The 19155-nt window shown below is 43.1% G+C and overlaps 2 long non-coding RNA genes across 7 annotated transcripts in view; one reads left to right on the top strand and one right to left on the bottom strand.

Moving 5' to 3' along the window:
• Positions 1-19155, top strand: part of LOC140526849 (uncharacterized) — a 109869-nt gene that overhangs the window by 48151 nt on the left and 42563 nt on the right. For 4 of the 6 annotated variants that reach the window (XR_011974579.1, XR_011974611.1, XR_011974584.1 and 1 more), the window contains exons 1-2: positions 7490-7579; positions 8185-8272. This is a non-coding gene — a long non-coding RNA (uncharacterized lncRNA). Of the gene's footprint in view, positions 1-7333; positions 7420-7489; positions 7580-8184; positions 8273-19155 lie in introns of those variants that run through there. The other 2 variants (XR_011974636.1, XR_011974629.1) reach the window with 2 other exon arrangements.
• On the bottom strand, positions 4778-6963 carry LOC140527032 (uncharacterized). Its single transcript, XR_011974653.1, has 2 exons — positions 6878-6963; positions 4778-4981 (listed from the first exon to the last, which is right to left on the bottom strand). It is a non-coding gene; the product is annotated as an uncharacterized lncRNA (long non-coding RNA).

Raw genomic sequence — 19155 nt, 5'->3', positions numbered from 1 at the left:
TTATAGCCCTGCTGTAAAAGCTATTTATTCCTACGAGCTCTTTGCAACTAGAATTGTTTTTGCAGATTGCTCCAGTGAGTGGCACAAATGTTTTTTTTCTTTTATAAGCCTGCGTCAGAACATGTTTATCAATCAGGGACGAAAACAGTCAGTGGAAAACTAGGGAGTTAGTGAGAAATTGTGCTTTAAGCAAAAAGAGCCAAATGGGACTCGGTCTTTGGAGAATGAGCTACTAGGGTCAGGTGTGGCTTATACTTGGGCACAGAGTATTGATAGACTTAGTAAATAACCTTGACATCTGTGGAAGATCACAAAGCCAGATGGGACCTCCCTGCCAGCCCCCAACCCCAGGGCTAATTTCTAGGAGGAAGAAAAATGGATACAAAAGACTTCTGGTGATTTCAAAAGGCAAAGGGTTAATGACAAATATACAGAAGAGATTAATTATAGGTAATACTGGTAATGGCTGCTTCCCACATAGAAACTTTACCTATAATATATGAAACCTCTCCTCCGTCCTATGAGTCTGATACTATAGTCATATTAGCATTATTTTACAAATCAGGAAACTGAGGCTCAGATATGGCACATCACTTGACTCTTTGCAAAGTTCAGCAAGTGCCGGAGGTAAAATTTGAACCTAGATTTCCTTGATTCTCCATCCAACATTCTTTCCATTAGAGCACGTTTCCTGGGGCGTGGATATTATTTGGATGTACCATGAATGAAATCAAGTAATGTTTTGATGGAGGATACCTGACAATGTGCGATATTTACACGCATTTCTATGACATTGTTTGCATTCTTTCTTGTGAACAGCAAAGTGGTAACTGACATCTATCTCACAATTATTTGGGGTCACAACTATGGGGGAAATCTAGCTAGTAGCTATACTCTTTGGACAGTGTTAGTTTTACCACCTACAGAAAATACAACTGGGAAATAACTGTAGACAGAGGATGGGAATGAACTATTTTTGCTGATTTAGCAAACTTTATCATAGCTGGAGGTAAAGGTGGCTGGATCAGCCTGGAACAGCAGAAGCAACATTAGCCATAATGACAAAAGGACCCGGTTCGAATTTCATTTCTGATGATTACTACCTGGGTGACCTTGATCACTTCAGTTCCCTGGGTCTCGTTATGACAAAAAAGGCTTCCAACATCCTTTTCCATTCTGGAAATCTTAGCCTATGACTCTTATTTTTTAGCGAATGACTGTTTTCATAAGTATAATGGTGGCTCTGAGAAGTAAGGGTGTTGAGTTTGTCTAGGGGACAGTGCTTAAAAAAGTCTGATCACTTCCATACCTGTGAGTATGAATTGGACTTTCCACCAACCACCCAAGCTTGCCTCTGCAGCCTGGGTTCTGGAATTGACCAGAGGGAACTCCGTGAAGGTCTGATTTAGATTTGGAAGGGAACACAGAGACTACTGAGTCCAACTTGTTCATTTTAAAAAGAAAGAGCTTGAAACCAAGAGGAGAAAAGAGATGTGACCCAAGCAGGAAGTTCAGAGCCATGATGGGAGCTTGTACCTTTGGCTCCAAATCCAGTGTTCTTTTCACCTTGCCACACAGGCCTCCCAAGCCCAACCCATACAATGTTTATTCTGGCCCTTTTATCTTTTCCTCATGCTTTTCTACTTACCTACACATCTGGATCTCTCTTCCCTAATCCCTCAAAACCCAACTCAAGTCTTTCCAAAGTGTTTGACATTTTATACATTCAATGGTGACATGAAAACCCCAAATGGGGTCATGAAGAGTCAGATATGACTGAAATGATGGAACGACCACAACAGAAGATTGAGGATTAGCTTCAGTGCTTCTGAAGCTCTAAAATATAATATCTTCTAGCTCTAAATCTATTACCCCATGATAAAAGGTCAGCGCTTTAGGGAAATGCATTGTTCAAACAAGGTGCGCTTCCACAAACTTGCTTGGTAAAAGGCCCCTGGTTCTCCTGGAGACATCACTGGTCAGAAAAGGTCACACAGGTCCCCAACCTTCTGCTTTTTGTTTATTAAAAAAATATCATTTCTCCTGAACTATGACAGTTCTGGGGGCTCATCGGTCTGGAAGCAGAGGCCCAGGTTTGCACCGGAGCTCCTCCATCTCTGCTCTGCATGACTGAGCATCACGCTCCATCTCTCTGTGTCTCACCAGCCTCATCTGGATGGGGAGGGCTTTATATGACACAATCTCAAAGGCTCCTTCCATTTCTCTTCTCTTCTGCTTTGGTTTTTCGGCTCTTTTCAGCTCCGTCCCAGCTGCCTCCTCACACTGACTCCATCCTGTGGGCTCTTTTAATGGATGAGTTCCTGCCCAGGGCCTCCATGAAGTTCTCAGTTCAGCTATGATCATTTGTTCTCACTGCTGCTGGGTATCCAGACCTCCACACTTTGTCTCCACCCCCTTCTACCTTCCTGTCCCCCACTTTTCAGATCTCTTTTAGATACTCTTTTCCTCCATCAGAATATAAACTCTGCCAGAGGTGGGGAACTTGTGGCTTTGAGGCCACATGTGGCCGTCTATGTCCTCAAATGTGACCCTTTGAATCCAAACTTCACAGAACAAAACCATAGTAAAGGAAACAAAGACAGTCCCAGGGAGAGGGAACCTGTGGCCTCAAGGCCACATGTCCCAGGTTCCCCACCACTGGAACTATTTTCCCCCTTCTATCACTATTCCTAGCATTTGGCACAGGGGCTGGTACATGATTAGTGCTTAAATGGTCTATCTATCTATCTATCTATCTGTTAGTCTGTCTGTCTATCTATGTATTCATCTATATATTATCTATTTTACTATAAGCCTACGAAAGCTTTTTAGCCTTAGAAAGTATCTTTGCTCACCCTCAGGGGTTACTTTAACTACCAGCATAACCCTCCCCCATTATGACATCATCCTTCCCACAATCCCTCATCTCAATCTTGCATATGGAGAACTGTTTTTGGAGCATCCTTTTATACTAAGGATGTGGCAGGGTACAATTGGGTTGATTCAACAACTCACCTTCCCATGAATGGAATGAGAGATGCAGGTCTAAATGGCTAAATAATGTTCATCTGAAAAAAACCGTCTAGGGGTTTTAGTGGATGAAAAGTTCCCCATACACAAACAGGAGGTCTGTGTCACTGGATCATAAAATGCAGAGAGGGGAAAAAGGTGTAAGAATACTGGAAGGGAAGAGCAGACTTTGAAAGTCAAATAGAGGAATTTACATTTGATCCCAGAGGTGAGAGGGAGCCCCTCAGGTTTACTTAATGGAAGAGGCAGGGGTGTGGTTAGACCTATGCTCTAGGACTGATTGGAGTGGGGAGAGACTTCAGGCAGGGAGACCACCCAGCAGGATATGGCTGTATTTCAGGCATGGGGTGATGAAAGCCTGTACCAGGGTGGGGTCAATGTCAGAGGTGATACATAGATCTCATGTTATGAAGCTAGGGAAACAAGCCTCCATAAGTGACTGGAGATGAGGGTGGTTCAGGAGAGTGAAGAGTCAGGGAGGACACTTAGGGTGTCAGACTGAGGGGCCTGAGAGGATGGTGTTGCCCTTGGCAATAATAGAGAAGATTTTAGAGGAAACGTAATGAGTTTCTTTTGAGGCATGTTGCATGGAAGATGTCAAATGGAATGTCTTAAACAGGATCCAGTCCAAGGTGTCCAACAGGCAGCTGGGGAAGCAGGACTGTAGCCAGCAGAGAAGCTGGGACTAGAAGGAAATTTGAGAATCCCTTGCAGAGAGAAGACACTTGAATCAATGGGAGCTGATGAGACCATAACGTGAAATAATATAGAGGGAGAAGAGAAAACGATCCAAGTTACCTCTGCATATTTGACCAAGACAAAGATCTAATAAAAGAGATAGTGTAGTCAGACATATAGAAAGAGAACAAGGTGTGAGCGGTGTCACCAAGATGTAGATAGGAGAGAGTATCCAGGAGAGGAGAGTGATCCACAGTGTCAAAGGAGGCCTCTCCAACATTGCTCCCACATGTCTACCTACACAGAGGATTACACGATTTGATGTTGGAGGCTAGCAGTCCATTGAAGGCCCATGAAGAGTTATAAATATTTGCTAGTACTAAAAAGTGGAGGCAGTTCCCTCCATTATGCTTGCCTCCAAACAGGGTTGCCAACATCCCCCCTTCCCCAGCCGACAGGGTGGATTGACAGCAGGCAAAGCACCATGGGCATTGATTGTTACCCCAATGATCTTAGCATTGGAGACAGAGAGTTGAAAAAGACTTCAGAGGCCCAGTTGACTGTGCTTCCCATTACATAAGGCTATCTGTTTGTAGTATGTTGTATTAGATTTACAATACATTAAATAAATTATAATAGTATTAAACATTCTAAAATCTGTAATGACGCTGGATACCTAGACATGTGCATGTGTGATTTCGGCCTGACCCAACAATTTCTGTTTGTTATTTCTTCTCCACTTTTTTTCTTCCTTGAATGGCAGCAGCAGCTGCAGACACAGCTGTGAATTGGGAGGCAGCTGTGACAGAATTAGTCACTGTTTCTGGTTCTGAGACCTTGGACAAGTCTCTTCCCTCTGAGCCTTAGTCCCTTGCCCCATAAAAAGAGAGGGGTAGATTTGAAGGTCAAAGGTTCTCTGTCACCTGGCATTCTATGCCATACAGATGGCCTGTGCCAGGTGAGGAGCTAAGGATGCAAAGGTGGTTTGAGAGAGGAGAGAATACATAGGAATGTGCGTGGAGAAGTGGATTCAATTCCTAAAGATACAGTGATGAGTCAAGAATGCTGCTTGTATTTGAAAGGGAAGTTGGACTTCTCTATGAAACACTGTTTTATTTTAAAATCCCAAATGGGAACGGAGAAGGCATCTGGGTACAGTGAGAAAACAGCACTGAGGCCCAAAAAGCCAGCCTTGAATCTTCAATCTGTTCCTCTTCGCTCCTGGGGGACCTTGTTAAATCCCCTTCCCCTTGGTGAGCCTCAGTTTGCTGATCTGTAAAATAAGGGGGTCAAACAAGATGGCCTCCAGTGCCCTTCTTGGTTCCAAGTCTTGTGGTGGCTTGCTTGTCCTATCTCATGGGGAAGCTCAGATGAAATAACCAATGGAAAAGCTATGTATCAATTAATCAGTCAAGAAAGACTGATTGAGCCTCAGCTAGGTGCCAGGCATTGTACTAAGGCTTAAGATAACACAGCCAAGAAAAATACTGTCCCTGTTGGCCAGGAGTTGGCATATGCGTGGGAGACCCAAGAAGGGCATCTGGAAGGATGGAAAGAATAAATACAAAGCCAATTCATGGCAGTTAATGAAGGAGATCTGAACCATTTGGGGGACCGGGCCAGGCTTCCAAAATTGGAAAGTGTCATCGCTCTATGAAGTGCATCTTGAAAGAAGAGAAGGATTCTCTAACAGTGAGGAGAGAAGGAAAGCCAGTCCAGGTAGAGGAAAGGATGGAAACGATGGAATGGATAGGGAGATTATGTAACTAGTGGGAAGGGAAATAATAGGCAGTGAGATTGGAAAGAGGGTTCCAGACCAGGTTGTGAAGACCTTTAAGTTGAACAGAGCAGATTTATTCACAAGGCAATAGGGAGCCATGGAGGTTTGTTGAGGAGGGGAGTGACATGGTCAGACCTATGTTCAATGAATTCAGCCATAAAATACCTTGCAATCTATCCAGCACTATATACATGTAAATCCAAGTTATTATATTTTGATGATAGGAGGTAGCATTGAAAGGGACCTTAACTGAAGGGTATATAGCATTTTAACATTTCCTAAATATTCCTGACTGTCACTCACTGACTGCAGGAAGCTTAGCAGGTCTCTTCCCCTCTATTTCTGTATCAATAAGCATTCCAACATACACAGGGGGCCCTGTTACCACAAGTCCTTAGGTCTGCATTCATAAAAGGAAAGGCAGCTTTCAAGGGGTTAACAATCACTTTAATAGAGCACAGAGAAAATCAAAGTCAAAATTTCAGAGAAATCAAAAATCGACAGAGCTTCTAAACTGCCTAACCACTAACACACATATATCTTTACCAGAGAGGGAAGCACCAAATCTGGGTTTTCAAAAAGTCAGGGAGGCTACTTAGTGGCTTCCCAGAGCCTCATCTGGCACACAGACCTTCCAAAAACTATGCCCCTAAAGCAAAACCTCACCCTCAGAGTATTTATACACTTTTTAGAGCCAGAGGGCATAACCCTCTGACCCAGTACCTCAATAGAAAAAGTAAAAGGTACTTGGGACCCTAAAAAAACAAGAAAACGACTCCCCTAATCAAGCTTCCCACAATGGGCATATGCATCAATGGGTTGGGAAGATCCTCCCCAATCACATTATTCAATCAGGGGCATTTTTAGTAAAACAAAACCAGCAAAAGACCCTAATTTGATTGCCATTACAGTTTCCTCATCTGTAAAATGAAGAAGCTGGTATTTAGACTGTGAAGCTTTATGTTCTAAACATAGGAGGCCATGATCATCTCTGAGCCTCACCCCAACCCTGAGAAGGAGGCAGGCTAAGTAGAAGCCCAGGTGCCCCCTGGGGCGAGCCCTGGTTCTACTCTCCTCCCCTTTCTGCAGATGAGTGACCCAGCCTTCCAGAATGTAGGCAAACTTGCTCAGGAAGAATCATGGCGATGCTGATGATGAAAGGGCAAGTGCTTTGGGATCTCATTTGATCCTCACAATGACCCTGGGAGGTGGGTGCTCTTATTGTCCCCATTTTACAGCTGGGGAAGCTGAGGCAGGCAGAGGTTAAGTAACTTGCCTAGGGTCATCCACCTAATAAGTATCTGAGGCCAGATTTAAGTTCTGATCTTTCTGACTCCAGGTCATACAGCTAAATAATGGTCAGAGGTAAACTTTTAATTCAGGACCTACCTTACTGATGTTCAAAATTCTCTCCACATGATTGTAATTTCATTGACTATAACCCTGTATTTTTACAGGTGTGAGATGTAGACAGGACAAGAGCCTTATCGGAAGTCACAGAGGAAGTAGGAAGATGGGTTGGAATGAAAAGCCAGGACTGCTGAATCCAAAGCCAGATCCCTTAACATTAGCCTTCTTACCACAATTATCATCATTGCTATTATTGTTAATAAATTTCTAATAGTACAGGACAGGGCTACAGGATGATCTCAGGGCTCACACCTTCCAGGAACCATTGAACCACTCGACCCTACCCCCGCTTCCAACCTTGGTTACATGAATTGATGAATATGGAAGATGATCCAGCCCTTGGAATTGGTCTCACCGCATCACCCTCCATCACTCCCTCTGCCTGTCACCATGGAAACCATTGATGAGAGAATTCTGTACCAAGTGAAGCCTGAAGGAAGATTGTCTAGTGCTTTGTTGGGGGAAGGGGAGGAGTGTTCCCCTCCCCTCCTCTCCCTTAGAGTAGCTGGCCTCCTCTGCAGGTGATTTCTCACTGGTTACTGAATATTTTGTTTGGAGATTGGTGAAAGAAAGAGGTGTGAGGGGAGAGGAGATAAAAGACAATTCTGAACATCACCTAGAGGCATAAGTATTTCTGTATAAAAGTATATGTAGTCAAGTCAAACTTCTGTCAATGACTTGGTGAGTGTTCCCTGATTCTCCAGTCCGTCCCCGATGACTGAGTCGCTTTCCCCTGTGTACCCAGCTGTGTTAATGTTGGTCTATCCATCAATGAATGAATCACAGAACATTCATGAAGCCCTTGCTCTGTACCAGAGGCTGTGCTGGACATAAAGACAAAAAGGAGATGACCTTGATCTCAAGAAACAATTCAGGAGATCATGCCTCTGACCTGGCTCCATTTCCCAATAATAATGATATTATGGTACTGATATAACTCTTTAAGGTCTGTACGACATTTTGGAAATGGTGTCTCATTTAATCCTCCCAACAACCCTGAGAAATCTTATTATCCCCGTATTACAGATGAGGAAACTGAGGTGACAGAGGGCAAGTTACGTGTTCTGTGGTCATACAGCTAGAAATGTCTGAGGCTAGATCTGAATTCAGTTCTTGGCTCCAGGCCCAGCACTCTGTGCACTGACTCACCCCTGATGCCCCAAGGAGCTCATAAGCTAGATTGGAACATAAGATTAAAATGGAAAAACCGAGTTCTGTTAATACTGATCCCTCACATCACATACTGTTTTATACTTCTTAAAGAGCTTCTCTATCCATTTTCTCAGGGATTCCTCTCAAGAGCCCTGGGAAGGAAGCCAAGAAGATATTGGGAATTCCATTTTGCAAAGAAGTGACTTTTCTCCAGATTACACAGTAAGTCATTTGGAGAGGCATAGTTTGAGGCCAGGTATGACAGCTCTTAGCCCAGGGTTTCCCACTGCCACACAGCTGCCTGCAAGCAGGGAGCAGTTGCTCCTTTCACACGAAGGTCCCCTGACAGCTTGCTCAGTTCCACGGGTCTCAGTTCCAATGAGTTAATGGCACCACTTGTCAAGTCCTCCTTTCGTTAAACCTCATCTGTACTACTCTGGTCCACTCTGGGGACTGAGATTATGAAAGGCATTGATAAGAGGGGAAAAGACCAGGGTGAGGAAGACCTCAGGTGTTAAGGTTTGCAGAATGACAGCTAATAGACTTGTCAAGAACTAGACATTTCACTTATAGACTTGAAACTAGGTTATTAAGTTTTGGATAGGTATGTCATGGAGACTGGACTTTCCCAGAATAGGGTCAGGAGTGTCTAGCCATGATGGATTTTCTTCCCCTATAGGGGTAATATCAAAGGGCAAAATCCTAATTCCTCAGATGTTTCACTCTCACAAGGATGATAGGGAGTACTACGTCCTCTTGCTCTCTCTCCCTACTCTTGCCTTAAAGAATCCCTTGAGGGTAGAAAAATGATGAACTGACCCCAGGAGGGGCCACCCTAAGAAGACCAAGACCTTACTGACTAGGGACTGATCTCTTTTTCATGTCATCCAAAGCACTAATGACCACCATTCATCACATTCCTATCCTGGTTGGAACTCATTTGGAGTCTTCTGATCAGGTCTGGGCACTGAGCTTATGACAGACCTTGATAAGATGGAGAGCCACCAGGATGGGGAAGGCCTTAAGTCCACATTACATGAGGAAATCGTTAAAAGAACTGTGCATGTTCAGTTTAAACATGAAGCCTCAGCAGACAAGAGAGCTGTGTTTAGGCATTTGAGGAGCTCATGGCGCAGCTAGATGGCACAGTAATTAGAGCACCTGTCTTGGAGTCAGGAAGATCTGAGTTCAAATCTGGCCTCAGACACTTATTAGTTGTGTGACCCTGAGAACATCACTTAACCCTGTTTACCTCAGTTTCTTCATCTGTAAAATGAACTGGAGAAGAAAATGGCAAATCCCTCCAGTATGCTTGTGAAGAAAACCCCAGATGAGGTCATAAACAGTCAGGCACGACTGAAAAATAACTCAACAATGACAGATACCTGGAAGGGTCAAACCTTTTCTGGTTCATCACTTGGGTGTTAAAAAAGATGGAGGGTGTTTGTATAGCAGTTTATGGTGTTTGACTTTAATAAGTCCATCACAACCTGGCCCCCTTCTACCTTTCCAGTCTTCTTACACTTTATTCCCTCCAACACACTAAGTGAACGACATTATCCTTCTTACTATTTCTTGCAAAAGATCTGGCCATCCCCCAGGCCTGGAATGCTCTCCCTCCTCTCTGCCTCTTGGCTTCCCTGCCTTCCTTTGAGTCCTGTCTAAAACCCCACCTTCTACATGAAGCCTTTTCTGTTTCCCTTTAATTCTACTACCTTCACTGACTGTATCTCCAGTCTCTGCTGTCTTTCTCTTGTTCAGACATATCTCTCCACTGGGCTGTGAGCTCCTTGAAAGCAAAGACTATTTTTACTTTTCCTTGTATCTGTAACCATTAGTACAGTGTCTGGCACATAGTAGGCACTCAATAAATCCTTATTGAATGACTGGAAAAGTATTTTCTTACATTCCCTCCCCTGAGCCTCTGAGTGTGGTCTGGTAGGATGACTAGATCATGGGCAGTCTATGTAACCCAGTGAATAGTGTTGGACCTGAGTTCAAATCTCATCCCTGGAATTTCTTAACTGTGTGACCCTGGGTGAGTTGCATATTCCATGTGGGCCTTAATCTCTTCTGTAGAATCAAAGGATTAGATTTGACCTCTCAGGTCTCTGTGACCCTTAAACCTAAGGTTCCCTGAATGTGGAAGGGCGATCATAAGAGCAGCTGTCGTTAGAAAGACAGTGAGCATTTCTGGAGTCCTTTAAATGTCTCCCCTGACCACCTTGTAACTACATTATGATGTCAATCCTATGACCAGTACAGGTGAGGAATTTGAAGTTCAGAGGTCATTAACGATGTGACTTTGGGTGAATTGCTTCCTCTCTCTGAGTCTCAGTTCCCCATCTTCATAGGAAGGGGGTTGATCTACCTTGCCTCTGAGGCCTCCTCTAGCTCTAAATCTATGATCCCCAAATCTCCATTTCACAGGTGAAGATGCTGATCCCTGGAGAGTGTAAATGACTTAGCTAAGGTGTGTTTCCCTATTTTCCAGAGTCATGCATTTAGTATTTGAGACAGAATTTGAGTCCTACTCTTCTGGACTCCAAGTCCACCTTCCTAGCCATGATTTCACACAACATTTGGATAGGAACCTTAGACACCATCTAGTTACAAGTGCCCCTTCCTCACACAGCAGATATTGTCTCCAGTGAAATGATGTTTAAAAGCAGGATCTCAGACATCTGGCTCTTCCAGGAGCCAAGCGCAGGGATCACATGGAGAAGCCCTTTTCTTTTTCAGAGTATTCCGTAAGACAACTTTTGACATTCATTTAAAAAAAACTGAGATCCAAATTTTCTTTCTTCCCCCTTCCACTGCCCCCTCCCTAAGACGGTAAGCAGTTTGGTATGTTATATATGGGCAATCATGTAAAACATTTCCATATTAGTCATGTTGTGAAAGAAGAAATAGACCAAAAGGAAAAAATCTGCATTCAGACTCCATCGGTTCTTTGTCTGGAAAGCATTCTGGCATTTTCCATCCTGAATCCTTTGGGATAGTCTTGCATCATTGTATTGCTTAGAGGAGCTAAGTCCATCAAAGCTGGTCATCACACAAGGTTGTTACTGTGTACAGTGCTCTGGTTCTGCTCACTTCACTTTGTATCAGTTCATGTAAGTATCTCCAGGTTTTTTCTGAAATCTGTCTGCTTATCATTCCTTACAGCACAGTAGGATTCCTTCACAATTATATACCACAACTTGTTCAGCCACTCTCCAATTCATGGGCATCTCCTCTCTCAATTTCCATTTGTTAACCACCACAAAAAGAGCTGCTTTAAATATTGTTGTAAATGTAGGTCCTTTCCCCTTTTTATGATTTCTTTGGGATACAGATCTAGTAGCAGAGACTTTCTTTCTGATGAATTTCCCCCTGACCACCTTAGTCATTATCCTATTAAAGAAGGTTAGCTGCTCAGCTTGGCCCCTGAGAGTTAAGCCAAGAGTTGTGAGTGAATGGGACAAAGAGACAAAAATGAGGGCTCTCCAAGCCCGAAATGGATTATTTTGGGTGAGGGTGGGTGCAGCCTCCCTGCAGAGCTTCAAGCAGAGTGGGATTAATGGTCTCCCCTTGCTCATCTTTGGCCCAGCTGGCTGCTGGTGTCCCTCCTAACTGCCATCCTGGGATTTGGAGAGCTTGTGAAACTGGCCAAGGTCATCAAGGACATGAAAGCAGCCTTGGGTATTGGCTTTTCTACCCTCTGTGCGAGCACAAGAAAAGTCGTTAAGTTCTCTGAACCTCAGTGTCAGGGGAGCTGGACTAGAACACCTTTAAGTCTGGCCTCTATCTACCATTTTACCTGGTGTGGCCTAAGAACCCTTCTAACTCAGGCATTCTCAGTCAAATGAGATACTATATAGGAAGCATGCGATGCATCGCTGGTCACAGAGTAGGTGCTGAACAAATGCAGGCTTCCTTCCTTTCTCCTCCCTATCATGGTGTAGTGGGAAGAATGCTGACCCTGGAGTCAAAGGGCATGGGTTCAATTTCTGTTCCATTGCTTATCTCCTGTGCAACCTTGAGGAAGTCACTTAACTTTTGTGACCCTTGTAGTCTTCTTCTGTAAAATGAGATGGTTGGATTAGGTGACCTCTAAGGTCCCTTTAAATCTATGATACTGTGAAGTTTTAATAGGAGATGGTTCTGGAACATGGAACAAGTCTCTTTCAAGTCATGGCCATTGACTGAAGTCAAGTAATTGGATTTTGCCTTTATCAGCTGGAACCACCTCCTGAAAAGCCAGGGAGGAGAAGTTTCGCTCCCACCCTACCCATCCGTGACTCTACAGGTGTCTGTGGTGACCTAATTATCAGATGGAGCTGGCTGTTCTCAGTTGCTGTCTAGTGACTCAGAAATGCCTTGTGCCTGGCCTCATGAAAAGATGCTTATCTTCACTTTGAAAGAAGGCTCTCCCTGCCCAAATCTGGGATTAGTGAGCTAACTGCCTGCCTTGGTCTGTGCTGCTGGATAATACCGCAGCCTCTCACAACGCAGCCCACAGTGATTGGGGGAAAGTTTTTGATTGATTCCACATGGAAATGATGAAGCCAGAGACATTTGTATCTGTTCTTGTGGCAGATGCAATGCAGGCTGCTCAGTAGAGTCCCGATTCTTTCTCATACATGCCTTCCTCCTCTATCTTATACACTTTTTGTTCTGTGTACTCAAATTATATTTTCTATAACATATCTCTGAGATCTGTCATTTTCGTCTTTGTATCTCTAGTAACCACCGTAATGCCAAGTACATAGTTGGTGTTTAGTAAATAAATGTTTGTGTAACAAATAAATGAGGTCTATCTCCCAAACAAATGGAACTGTGTGGCATAATCCAAAAGGAATTGGTTTTGAAATCTCAGGATGTAGGATATGCTGCTGACTAGCTGTGTGAACTTGGATAAGTCTAGGATTTATTTATAAAATTTATTTATAAATAAAATATATTTATAAATATTTATAAAATAAATTTATAAATAAAATTTATTTATAAATAAATTTATATTTATTTATAAAATCTATTTATAAATTTGAGGATTTATAAATCCTCATTTATAAAGTGAGTTGGACTTGTGGGCTTCTAAAAGTCCCTTTCACTCTGACTCCATGACCCTAGGACACTAAGATTCTCATTTCACAGATGAGGAAACTAAGCTTCAGAGAAGGGAGTTGATTTATACAGTGTCACACAGGAAATACATCACAAAACTAAGACTTGAACCCAAGTTTTCTGTTGCTATATCCAACATTATTCCTATGGTGCCACTCTGACTTCCAATAACAATGACATTGAGTGACTCTGGTATTGGCTTTGATCCTAGAATATTATTAGAGGAAGAATATTGCCAAGAGACCAAAGAGTCCATGTCTCAAGTGGGGGACAATCATTTACCATTGACTAGCAGCTCACCTGTGGTTCAATAGCCTGGATAGAACCAATATGGACAGCCCTTACAAGGGGAGGAGCTTCTGTCTCTGTCCTTTTAAGGAGCGATTGCTCAAAAACCTCCCCAGTCTCCTTGGGTGTGACTGTAAGCTCCATGGAACTTCATAGGGGACCATATTAGTCCTGGAGAAGAGGTAGAAGCTTGATTCCAATGCTTGAGATGCCTCGGCCATCCTGTTGTCTAGGTTGTTTCCACCCCAATGAGAGCATTCACATGGGAACACAGTTGCATATGGTGAGCTTCCTTGGCTAGCCCACAGAAGTTTGTGTGACCCAGAACGTTGCTAAAATGCTGAAATTTCACTGGGAATATTATGTGAGAAATAAACATTTCTCTCTCATACTCAATAACTCATTATTGTATTGGAACCAATACAACCCCTTTTCTACTTCTTCATCCAGAAGTTTTTCTTAGAAGTTTACCCAGGCCAAGATCTAGTCAGAAAGTAAAAGAAATTCTAAGTTTAGGCTAATGGGTCCTCCTCATTGTATTTTCTCATTCACGTTTTGGGAAAATGTTGTTTCTCTTGATTATCAAGACAGGCGATATAGAAATTGATGTCTCACCAAGATTTGAGTGACCTCAGTCATGTACTCTCAAATAGCCCACCTCCCATTTGATTAACCAATCTGAGGTGATTAGGCACACCTTGTTAACACCTCCTCTTCAAAAGGCATATAAACCACCATTAAGAGTTTTTGGTCTAAAAGAGATGGCCAAATGACCGTCCTTTTAATGACAACCTGCTGGTCTTATTTATAAAATGATTAATAAATAAATTGATAAGAAGTTATGTCTCTTAAGCTTTTTAATTGTCACAATTAGAACCAATCAATTTACCTTAAATACATACTACATTCTAGGCACTGTACCCAGCATTGAGGCCGCAAACAAAAAACCAAAATGAAACAAAACAATTCTGTTTCCAAAGACTTTGTAATTTAGTTGGGGAGAGAGAGCGTAGATATGTGAGTACACACGCACACACAGACATGCACACACATGTGCATACACATACATATAAGTGTGTATGTGTACATAGACAAAAAAAATAAGAGTAAATAAATAAGAAATTGATGAATAAACAATAAGTAGCCAATCAATCAGCCAAATCGATAGACATTCATCAAGTACCTACCGTGTTCCAAGTACAGTGCTGAGGGCTGGGGAACACAAAGACATGGAAGACTGTTCCTGCCCTCAGGGGGCTCACCGTTTGAGGGGAGACAATGTTCAGACAAATCTATAGGAAGCAAACTGACAGGATGACCGGGAAGTAACTAGCAGAGGGAGGCAGCTGGAATGAGGAGGGGTTGGAGAAGCCTTCCAATAAAACATGTGATTTTGGAACCAAATTATAAAGAAACAGATAAACAACCAAAGAGGATCCTGAACGTGAGTAAATGATAAAGGAGCCAGCAAATGAAGCACATGAACCAGCACCATGGGCCTGGCTTTCCAAATGAAACAAGCTTGATCTTAGTGGGGGAGATCACGCACATTGACAGTGAAATGGACACCACACAAAGACATTTTCAGCTACGGGAGGACTGTGGTGGGCTTCCTGTAGGAGATGGCACTTAAACTGAGCTTAACAGAAGCTCGGGAGCCAATGGGGCAGAGAGGAGGAGCTGGTAACCACCGTACGTTACTCCTTGTGAACATCTCAGTGCATAGAGTGCTAGAATAACACCTGAGTTTGAATCCTGCCTCCTGACACTTCCTAGCTGTATGACCCTAAGTAAGTCACTTAACCCATCTCAGACTCAGTTTCCTCTTCTGTAAAATAAGGATGATAATAATATTCACCTCATGAAGTTATTGGGAGGCTCCAATGAGATAACCTACATAAAATGCTTTGCATACTTGAAATGTAATCCCATGAAATGTCACCTATTATTAAGTCTAGCATTATTATAACTATTAATTGATTTATAAGATATGAGGGTGGGCGTTGGTGGAGAAGGGAGAGGACAGCATCCTTTGCAACCAAGTTAACACCACCCTGGAGTTCTCAATGCATTTTCAGTTCCTTCTTTCGAGAGGAGAAAAAGGAAATTGTCACAGGCATAGAAATCTTTCTAAGACCTCCGAGTGTGTTATTAAGGTGGGAGCTAAGGCGTGATTCAGTGAATGCCTCTCAATACTTTCAAGAGAATCAGGAGGAGACTGAGACTCCACTTTGTTTTAGTTCCCTTGAGAAGAGATCTGTAGCTAAAGAGTTTAGATTCAAGGTAATCAAGCAGTAGTTGTCCGTATAAGGTAACCATCCAGAGAGGGCTTTTCCAGAGGGTGTAGTTTCAGAGGGATGGAAACTTCTCAGATCCTGAAGACCATTCAGATGCATGTTCTATCATACTCCTCTGGAAGGATGGCCCGACCTCTATCTCAGCCCATGCTCTCACTGCCAACTTTTCTGAGAAAATTGAAAATACCAGTTATGGACCCTCTTCTTGCCAAGTCCTAACTTCTCAGTGGTTCTTCCTTTTCCTTCTCCTTCTCAAAGATCACCTTTCCATCACTACAAAGTCTTAGCCTTTGCTGTCTCCTGTGGGACTTGGTGATTCATCAGCCACCCCACCTCTCATAATCATGGGAGTTTTCACTCTCTGAAGCCTGTGTAGTTGGGTAAACATTCCCAGAATTCTTCCCCAGATCCCATAATTCTCTTTCCTCCATTGCTGGTCCTCTTCCCTTCCTCTTCCTCTTGGCCCCAAAGCTCAGTTTAGTCCCATTTCAGGCCTGGGAGTTTGTCCTGTTTTTCTTCGAATCTCCAGTTCCTACCACAATTCTTGGCACATATGTTTGTCCCCTGACAGAGTGATTAGTCTCTTGGGCTCCATTTTATATCTTCCCTCTTGGTCTTCAGATTTCTCACCATGGGTTCTTTGTCCAGTTTCTTTTCCTTTCTCAGATCCTGACTTCTTGTCTCTAAAAAATATTCATTCATTCTCCCCTCTCAGTGCCAGATCTCAGCCTAGACCCTGTTTAGATCTGGGAAACTCTAGCACCTGGGAAACCAATTTCTTCTTTCTTCTGGGACCCAGATATTGACCTAGAAATCAGTTCAGCAAAGGTTTATTAAGCACCTACTGTGTGCTCAGCACTGTCCTGGGAATTGGGGCCACAAAGCCAAAAATGAGTCTGTGCCTGCCCTCAAGAGCATATTTCTGACCCAGGTTTTGTATCTCTCAGACACTGGCTCTGTCCTGCTTTCTTGGAGCCAGATAACAGAGACCCCCAGAAGTCAGCTCTCTCTTTGTCTGTCTCTGTCTCTCTGCCTCTGTCTTTTTCTATCTATATTATCTATCAAACACTATTTAAAAAATTATCTGTCTCTATCTTCTTATCTAACTGGACCCTGTCATAACACTTCAACCCCTTGGAACCTTGACCTCTATTCTCTGAAGCCAGGTGGTTCTTTTCTGGCTCCTTCTTCTCTCTGGAAGCTGGGCCCTCACCAAGGCTTCTCGTGTACCCTAGTTCTCTTATCTCTCAGGTATTGGCCATCTTCCTTAGTCCTTCCATATCTCACCAGCTATCCAGAAATCAGATCTGCTGCTTTGATTCTCTGTCCCCTCAGGGATCCTAAGACTGCTCCTCTCAAGGCTCAGACTGCTGGTTCCCCAGGCCCAGTTACAGCTTCCCTTGGGAGGCTCAGATTTCTCCTTTTCTCTGCTTACCAGTTATTCCTCTCATATGTGGGGGATGCAACTTCACCTGACCTCTGTCACTTATGATCTTCAAAATCCTGACCTGTAATATTCCAAATACTATTTAAAAAATTGTCTTGGATTCCCTCGGGACTAGGGCTTGACCTGACCTGCTTTTCCTTTTCATTCAGATTCCCTCCAGACAATGGTTACTTTCCCCTCTGGGATCTAGGTCTTGACCAAGGCTTCTAGATCCTCCATAAATCAGTATTCTCATTGGTTTGTTCTCTCTTTGTCACTGGGATCAAGATCTTTACCTAGTTCTTTTTTTAGAGCCCAAATCTCCCCATTGCTTCAGGAACACATTTCCTCAGCTCACTCAGATCTAATCATGTCCTGCATTAGACCCACAATATCTGGCAGTCAGCTCTCCACCAAGCACATCCCTCATGGCCACGTGTCACTGACACTTAAATTTTGTGACATCTTAATTAAATTGATACTTCAATAATATCTTAAATTCTACTTCTTTGCCTTAATAGATGGTAAGCTTTAGAGGGAAGGCTCTGGATTACTGTTTCTCAGGATGTGCTGCAGGCTGTTTCATGGGAGAGTCAGCCCTCAATGAACTGGAATCGATTTTTAAAAATTGCACCTTGTTCAGGGAAACAATTGGTATAAAGGCCAAGGGAGAGGGAAGCACAAAATAAGGGAAGTTATTTCAGGAATCAGGTGAGGAATGAAGGGGTGGATGATGGGAGAGAGACTTCGCGCTCCTACTTTCAACTGTATTTTCCTCTACTTTGAAAAAGAAATAGAATCCAAAAATATCTGAGGGGAGAGGGCATTTCAGAATGTAGAAACTAGAATCTAGAACCTGGAGGGTCCTTAGAAGATAGAACAGTCATTGTCAGAGATTGAAAGGACCTTAGAACTGAAAATTCCAGAGCTAAGAGGGACCTTAGTACATAGGATTCAGAAGTAGGAGGAGCTTTGTAACAGAATACAGAGAATATAAGAAGTGGAAGGGAGTTTACAACATGCAGCCTAAACAGTCTTACCCAATCCCACAAACCCTTATCAAGTTCCTATGCCCATGGTCATGAACTGAATTCTAGATAGAACTCATGCAGAAACTGCTTTCAAGGAGTTTAAAAATTCATCTAGGGCAGAGGTGGGGAGCCTGTAGCCTTGAAGTCACACTTGAGGACCTAGAGGGCCACATATGACCTCTGATCTTGAGGACACCCCTGATCTAGGGAAAAGACTTGTATGGTGTCTGAAAGACTGAGACCCTTAAAAAGAATGGATCAGAGTTACAGGGCTCTGAGCTACCTGAGGAGGAAGCAGAGTATTCTTAGCTGAGAGCTCAGGATGGTGTCCTGGAAGAGGAAGCGTCTGAATTGGGAAAGACACTTAACACACAGAAATGGAGGGGGATGGAGGAAATGGGAGCAAAAACACAGGTATCAGTGAGGGCAGATCAAGAACAGGAAGTTGAGAATATATTTGTTGGTTTTTATTCTGTTTTGGAAACGTAGGGCAGCTGTAACATCGTTGTGCACCAGTGGATATATACCTGGGAACTCAGTCATCAATTGTCACTAATAAAGTGATTTCCCTAGATTCATACAGTCAGCTTGTGTCACTTTTGTCTTTCTGGTTCTGAGTACAGCTCTTTAGTACTCTGCTGTGTCAACACCTCTAAGACAAGGAGAATGAAGATTAAGAAAAGGCCATTGGATCCTAAGGATGTCCCATAGGCATCTCAAAAGCAATATGTCCAAAACTTGACCAATCACCTTCCCAAATTTCATTCTCTCATAACTGTTGTTTCTATCCCCCAGCCAGGATTTAGCCTCTATGATCGTGTATGTGTGTGTGTGTGTGTGTGTGTGTGTGTGTGTGTGTGTGTGTGTGTGTGTGTGTTTGTCCCCACACCCTCCCGTTTCCATCACAATAGTTCAGACCTTTCTTCATTTCTTCTCACCAAGACTACTCTAATT

This window comes from Notamacropus eugenii, chromosome 1 (assembly GCF_028372415.1).
Source record: "Notamacropus eugenii isolate mMacEug1 chromosome 1, mMacEug1.pri_v2, whole genome shotgun sequence".
Lineage (NCBI taxonomy): Eukaryota > Metazoa > Chordata > Mammalia > Diprotodontia > Macropodidae > Notamacropus > Notamacropus eugenii.
The sequence above is the reverse complement of the archived record's forward strand: the minus strand, read 5'-3'. Positions and strand labels throughout refer to the sequence as shown.